Here is a 6,543-nt window from a genome sequence, read left to right as displayed (position 1 = left end):
ACAGGGGCTATGTTTTGGGTTGGCTTTTGCTGGATGGAAGCCCTGCAAACCTGCATGGCCAGGGAACTCTCTCGGCTGAAGTCACTGAAAAAACTTAGCTCAAATCTCTGCAAGCCTGAACCCAACACGGCCCCGCCATTGGGCCAGGCCTTTTTTGGGTGTCTTGGCTTCCAATGCCTTGTGACACCTAGACTTTCGCCCTGAAAAAATGGGCTTTCCCTCTGTTTACGGTAATGGGCAGCTGCAAAAATTTTTCGGAGTCCAGGAGGGCTTGTTTTTTTGTGATTTCTTCCTCCTCTTTTCCCCTCGCCTCCCACCACCGCTCTGCTGCGGGATGAAATTGACCCCGAGGCCCTGGGCGTTGGGTCTCCGCCGTTCGGCGTGCCCGGTTATTTGTACGACCTTGGGAGGGGGAAAGCCGGGCGAATTCCTGGCCGGCTCCTCGGCGGATCCTGGAGGAGCCGGAGCACCGGGAGCCATGGCTCGTGGCGGCGCTGCCGAGGGTGGGACGCGGCGGACCTGTGCTCTTTGCTCGGCGGGTTTAGCGCTGCCTTTGCTGCCGGAGGGAGCCTGGAAGGGCCCGGCTCCTCCCGGCAGGGGGAAAAGCGGGCTCCGGCCGCGTTCGCGGGGCGGCGGCGGGCGCCCTTCTCCCTGCCCCGCGCCTGTCACCGGAGTTGGAGTTCGCATGGAGGAGGCCGGCGGAGGAGGAGGAGGGAGGCGGGAGGAGGAGGAGGAGGAGGGAGGGGGCCGCCTTGTTTGTGGCTTGTCAGCAGCCGCTGGAGACAAGCCTCCATGTGTGAAAGCCGCTTGGCATGAATGCCTGGGCCGTACCAAGCGCCGCGGCGCCCGCGGGGGGAGGCGGCCCCGCCGCCCCGCCGCCCCGCGCAGACAAAAGGCCCGGCACGGCTTCCCCGTGAGTTGCCCCGATGCTGCCGTAGCGCCCGCCCGGCGCAGCGCCCGCTCCCCGCCGCCCCCGCCATGCCGCCCCGCTGCCTGGCCGCCTGAGACAGGTAAGCGCCGGCCGCGGGCGGGGGTTCCGAGCCGGCGCCGCCGCCCCCGGGGCCGCTCCCCGCCCGCCGCCGCTCCCCCGGCGCGGCCCCGGCGGCTGCGAGCCGCGTGTGCCGCAGTCAGCCCCGGCCGCTGCCCGGCGCCCCCGGCTCGCCGGAGGAAAGTTTTGCGGCGGCCGTGGCCGCGGCGCCGTGCCTCAGTTTCCCCCCCGTCTCGGCTTGCCCCCGCCGGCGGGGCGCGGGGAGGCAGCGCGCCGGCCGGGGGGATCCCGGGACCGGGCGCGGAAGGGACAAAAAGCGCCTTCCACCTGTTGGCTTCTGTCCCGGCGGCTTTTACGGGGGCGGCGAGCCGAGGAAGGGCCGGGGGCAGAGCCCGGGGCGGCCGCCGGCCCCGCTGCCCCGCGCCGGGGGAAGCCCCGCGGGGGAGGGCGGAAAGCGGGGTCTTTGTCAGCCCTCCATCCCGCTGCCTCCGAGCCGGGCATTCGCCGCGGGGATGGGAGATGTTTTCTTCCCTCCTGGATGTCGGGAGATTAGATGAGATGTATTTACAGTTGCCGTTTATCAGCAAGTAAATATCGAGCTCGGCGTGAGAGCAGCAACGTGAAGCCTGCTTGCTTGCTCTCTTGCCGGAGGTTTTGTAGCTGTTATCCTACTGTTGGTGAGGTGATAATGTGCAAGAGCCAAAAAAAAAAAAAAAAAAAAAAAAAGAACCAGCAAAGGGGAGAGAATCCCTGCTCCTCACACCCGGGCTTATCACAGTATCGGTACCGGCTTTGGTCAAATTTGGAGGGATATTTTTTTCATTATGGCATGAGACACAGGAAGCCTCCTGAAATGCTAGGTGCATCCTCACGAGGTCTTTTAAGTTTGTGGTGTGCCGTCGTTCAGGTTTCATTGATTCTAGTTGTTTTGTTAAAAAATAACCGACAAGATTCTGAGCTGCACAAATGTTCGTCATCCTAATGTCCTGGCACAACCTATGTGAGGCAGGAGCTGGAAGAGGGGGAGAGAGTGAGGATATGTGCTTTCCCAGTCAACGCTGGGAGGAGAGCATCATGTGTTGAAGAATATGAGCAGGAATTGGAGATGGGGGAGGGAGTCTAAATTGTCCTGAGACCCTATTCAATCCAGCAAGGAAGATGGAGGATCTTGCCGCTGCAAAAAAATGTACGGCAGAAATCTCAGCCAGCTTCTCTCTGACTTGTTACCTCCCTTCAAAAAATAAATAAATAAGCAGGAAAAGAATCAAAGCAAAACCCTGTGATTTGCTGTAACGTTTTCCAGGATACCTTTATCCCACATGCCTTACAGGCAGTCCAGTGATGGAGGTATGTGAGAAGCAAGGAGAGAGACTCTGAGGTTTATCGTCACAGGAGGGGGAGAAGTATCAGATCATGTTTGAAAGGAGACTTGTCAGGCAATGAGGTAGGGAGGAAGAATGCCTGTTCTAGGCAGCTGGACCTGGGGAGAAGAAGGAGGTGGCTCCAGCACCTATGGTTCTGAAGCTGGGTGGAAAATCCGTGGAGAGAGGATGTAGACAGATGGGAGAGTGGGGAGAGAGGATGTCTAAGGAAGACCTTGGACTATCTCCTTGGAGGGCTTTAAAAAGAGGGGAGATTTTGAACTGAATCAAGGCACAGGCAAGGCTAAAGCACAGCTAAGCTAAGTGTCATGTAGCAGGACTTTGCAGTGTGGAAGAACACAGAGGTTGAGTTTCTAACTTGGCAGAGTTTGGGGCATTTGGTGAGGGGAAGAGATTTTTGTAGCTGGAGTGATTGTGACTTGGGCAAGAATTACATTTGAAAGAATGAGAAGAGAGCATGTGGCTTGCCTTTTCCATAGGTGGCTTCTCTGATAGAGAGGCCTTCTGTTAAAATATCTTTGTAAATTTCTGTTTATTTTGCTGGAATCTGACAGTAGCAAGGAGAAAGTCATCTGTCCCTTGTGAAGTGTGGGGATGAAATAAACCTTTATTGCTTTATCGATGTTCCCACACACCCTGCACCTCCACGCACATGGAAACAAGAAGTTTGTGCAAACACACCTGCTTGTGTTGCACATCCTTCCTCTTGAGGGGCAATGTGCACGTGTTGTGAGCGTGGTTCCTGCACAGACATGGGCCAGCTCTCGTGTTTTCCTCAGTTTACAGGATAGCTTATTCCCTCAGCCTGGTAGCAGTAGTATATGACAGCCGACTTTGTGATAGCACCAACTGCACGTGAGGTGGCTGAGACTTAAAAAACCAGTATGTGACGTGTTTTAGCTTTTCCATTCATGGCAGCATTCCCATGATGGTGCAGGGACACACCACAGGCGTCTCGCATGCACAAATAAAATGTTACACACATGCACACGCAGAGGACAGATCTCAGGTCGCAGGTGCCCCGAGTCACTCTCTTTGAGAAGAAGCTGAAGCAGCAGCAGCTCGTTTCAGGCAGAGCTCACTTGCTGCTCCCACACACGCAGATCGCACGCGTGCACGCTCCACCTTTCCTCTCCAGGATCACCTGTTTGAATTCCAGCTGGGCTGGCAGCACAGGGAATTTTGCACCCTCCTGGATGGGGATTTGATGGCCTTTCTGGTCCAGCTTGGCGCTGGACAGGCTTGAACTGCAAAAGCTTAACAACAGGGAACACTAATGAGCCCCTGCTTGGCATGCTGAGAAGAAAGGCCAAGGGCTGAGTGGGCATAAAAACAGTGGCATGGAGCCTCTTGGCCAGAGTCTGAGCCTCGGCGTGAAGGCTGGGGAGGGAGCAGAGTCTCTGGAGTCGGGAACAAGACGGCAGCGCTGCAGCAAAGGCAGGAGAGGAGACCATGTTGGGGGGAGGAGAGCAGGCTGCTGTTTCCACATCATCTGAAAACTCAACCTGCTGTCAGGACAGAAGGAAGGCTTGTGCATATTTTATGTCACTTTTCTCCTTCTAGGACAAGCTGCTGATCTGATCAGCTATGCACTTTAAAATCCTTGACGCGCCAATCAGCGAGTATGACTCGAGGCCAATAACCAGCCTTGGCCTCCTGCCTCACTCCTTTGTGGACATCCCATGCCGCCCTTCCCCGGAGAACGTGTGCACAATTAAACCCTGCACGGCGTTCCTCAACTGCAGCATGGGATGTGACGAGCTGCATGGAGACGGGGACAGAAAATGGCAACGTGTCAGGGCTGGGGGGGGGTGGAGGCGGGGAGGGGAGTTGGCCATTTCTTATGCTGTTTGCTGATGTCTGGAAGGAGACTAAATGGGTAAATCGGTTTTCCTTTGAACTGGTGGTGTGCTGTTCCAGTCAGCTGCTCTTGCTTCAGAGGTCTTCAGTGGCAGCTCAGGAGTTGGTGGGGCTGGCAGTAAACAAAATGTGTTTCACTCCTTCAGCCTGAATTTTGTTGGGGGCTGTCAGACAAGAGATTTCTCCTCAGCTATCAGTTATTCAGTGCTGCTTCTGCATGGCAGAGCCACTGGAGATGGGAGCCCCACTGGAGATGGGAGCCCCACTGGAGATGGGAGCCCCACTGGAGATGGGAGCCCCACTGGTGCTCCCTGCCCTGTGCCTTAGGGTGCAGGGAGCCCAGGCATGGTAGTTTTGACAGTCTCTCACACACAAACTTGTAACTCCTGTGTCCCATAAGCCAACTCACTGCCCTAAACACCATTTTGAGACATGTGGGGAAGCAAACACATTTTCTATGTGATGCAAAGTTGTGATCCTAACTGAGACCCTACTTTATCCTTCACTTGTTCCGTGTGAGAAATGGCCATCGGATGCGGAGGTCTCACAGAACTTGAGGTCCTGGCACTGATCTAATGGGCAGCCTTAGGCAAATTGCCTTAAAGCTGGCGTGGAGCTTCCTGCTGCAGTCTGTGAGCTGGGGTGATGCTTGCCCAGCACCCCAAAGGGCTGTGTGTGCCTGTGCAGACACCGTGCCCACGGACAGAGCGCGTGGTCCACACCGAGCCTGACTCACGTGACGGTAACTTCTGCTCGAAGCATGCACACACTCTGTTGGATGGTGAATTCTGTTTTGTCCTTCCAGCAGAAAACAGCACAACTTGCCAGTGACATGGACTGGACGTGTATTCCCCTAACAACAATATTATAAACATATGGTAAACCTGGTGAAACAACTGCTGTCCGTGTCTCCACACAAAACAAGGAGCCGGTTAACAAAATCTTGAGGCTGTCTGAGGCTGTATCTCCCCAGACTGTGATCTCATCAGCTTTCCCAAGCTAACCTCAACCTGGTCACTGCTGGGATTGTAAACTTGGGATGGGTGGGGGGCTGAGAGCAGTTAGCAGGAATGGCTATTTGTGATTCAGTTCACTTCCCTGTGACTCAGAACTGAACCATCCCTGGGCAGAGTATTTGGGGATAGTACTCTTCAGATGTTGAACATCGGTCTAGTTCTTAGAAGTTCTGCAGTACCCGGCTTGCCTTCTTGCTTGCAACTGGTTTTTCTCAGCATCTTTTGTGAAAACAAAACCCCTAAAAACTACTTCTGACTATTAAAGACGCCATGGTAATTTTTGCCAAAAGAAGAAGGGGGAGTGGTCTTAGCCCTGGGCACTTTGCCAGATTCGAGCTCAGGAAATTGCAGTCTATCTAGGTAAAACTCCCTATAGTTTAAATGAAAAAAAGTATTCATCTCTTACTGTCTTAAAGGGTAAGCACTGTGTTCTCTGGAGCCTTAAACAGACAGTACATTCTGGCTAGAGAGGTGGTTACAGTTGCTTGCTGGGAGAAGATTTTTTTATGCAAAAACTGGGGCCTTTTTTGCATTTTTGGGATGCTTCTAATTGCAAAATGCTGTATACATTTTAGGTTATTGCAAAGCTTGAATGAGTATGTGGCTCAACATACAAATGCAATGAAATACACTGGTGTGCTGTTTGCACAGGGAGCAGGCACAGCCAGCAAATACACGTCTTTTCTGTGGCAGAAAAATAAGGACCAGTTTTTTAGTCTTGCGCGTGTGCATCTGGGGGCTGGATTTTGTATGTTTAGCAGCAATTGCTTTTGTAAGCTGCTGCTAAGGCACGTAACTGGCTGTGTGCAATTGCAGTAATGGAATGTGAAAATGCAACTACACACAGACCTGTAATCTTGCATGCAAAATACTGCTGGTCTAGTTCTCCAGGTACCAAAAAATGGTCTGAGATTGTACTTGCCTTTGCATTTAACTGTGTTCACCTGCATTTTTCAGGTGACAGCTGTGTGTATGGAGTGCTGAATGATTATCCTTTCTATTTTTGCTTCAAGAAGAAGGAAATTAAATCTTTACTAGTGATCATGGCAGTGCATGTGTTGTGATAAGTCCAGGATGGAGGTGGCTGGGGGGTTGCAATGAAAATTCCATAACGCTTTGAAATCCAGGGGAAATGCATGAGTGAAGGAGAGCAGAGTGAGCTCCCGTTCCTCCTACAGATGAGGAGTGTTGAACTGCTGAGTTTGTCAGTGCTGTCAGGATCTGACCTTACTTCTGCCAAATCCAGTACTTTCAGGGCCCCCCAAAACAGAATTAGGGCACAGACGGATGCAAGGCT

General features: G+C 53.4%; 1 protein-coding gene across 2 annotated transcripts in view; it reads left to right on the top strand.

Moving 5' to 3' along the window:
• Positions 1 to 320: 320 nt before the first annotated feature.
• Positions 321 to 6,543, top strand: part of BCL9 (BCL9 transcription coactivator) — a 58,003-nt gene continuing 51,780 nt past the window's right edge. The window contains exon 1 of one of the 2 annotated variants that reach the window (XM_021541486.3): positions 321 to 503. The gene's annotated coding sequence lies outside the window, so the exon portion shown is untranslated. Of the gene's footprint in view, positions 504 to 793; positions 1,011 to 6,543 lie in introns of those variants that run through there. The other variant, XM_021541479.2, reaches the window with a different exon arrangement.

This window comes from Lonchura striata, chromosome 2, assembly GCF_046129695.1.
Source record: "Lonchura striata isolate bLonStr1 chromosome 2, bLonStr1.mat, whole genome shotgun sequence".
NCBI lineage: Eukaryota > Metazoa > Chordata > Aves > Passeriformes > Estrildidae > Lonchura > Lonchura striata.
The sequence above is the reverse complement of the archived record's forward strand: the minus strand, read 5'-3'. Positions and strand labels throughout refer to the sequence as shown.